Below are 337 nucleotides of genomic sequence, written 5' to 3'. Positions count from 1 at the left end.
ATAAAGTGGCCGCTCTCCGAGACGTCTGTGCAAGTTCAAGTAAACACACACAACCCGCATCATCCAGAGAAAAATTGCAACTCATCCATGTCTTCGGTGTCGGGGTCTCTGCTAGGACACGAAGCAAAAAATTCTGGTCCTTTCTTTTCCCATCCTCGTTATTATTTATTATTATTATTTATTATTATTATTATTTATTATTATTATTTCCCCCTCTGTTTAAGGTTTCTTTTCTCTTCCCCCCTCGCATCTCATCCGCTTCTCACTCGCGTTCTTTCCAGTCCAAGTCCGCGGCGCCCGCCCCGTCGGGCCCCGGCCCGGGGCACCGTCCGCTGGT

General features: G+C 47.8%; 1 protein-coding gene across 1 annotated transcript in view; it reads right to left on the bottom strand.

Moving 5' to 3' along the window:
• Window positions 1-337, bottom strand: part of PITX1 (paired like homeodomain 1) — a 15608-nt gene that overhangs the window by 2743 nt on the left and 12528 nt on the right.

The sequence above is a fragment of the Alligator sinensis genome, unplaced genomic scaffold, assembly GCF_000455745.1.
Source record: "Alligator sinensis unplaced genomic scaffold, ASM45574v1 scaffold111_1, whole genome shotgun sequence".
Lineage (NCBI taxonomy): Eukaryota > Metazoa > Chordata > Crocodylia > Alligatoridae > Alligator > Alligator sinensis.
Note: the sequence above shows the minus strand (reverse complement) of the source record. Positions and strands in the feature narration are given on the sequence as shown.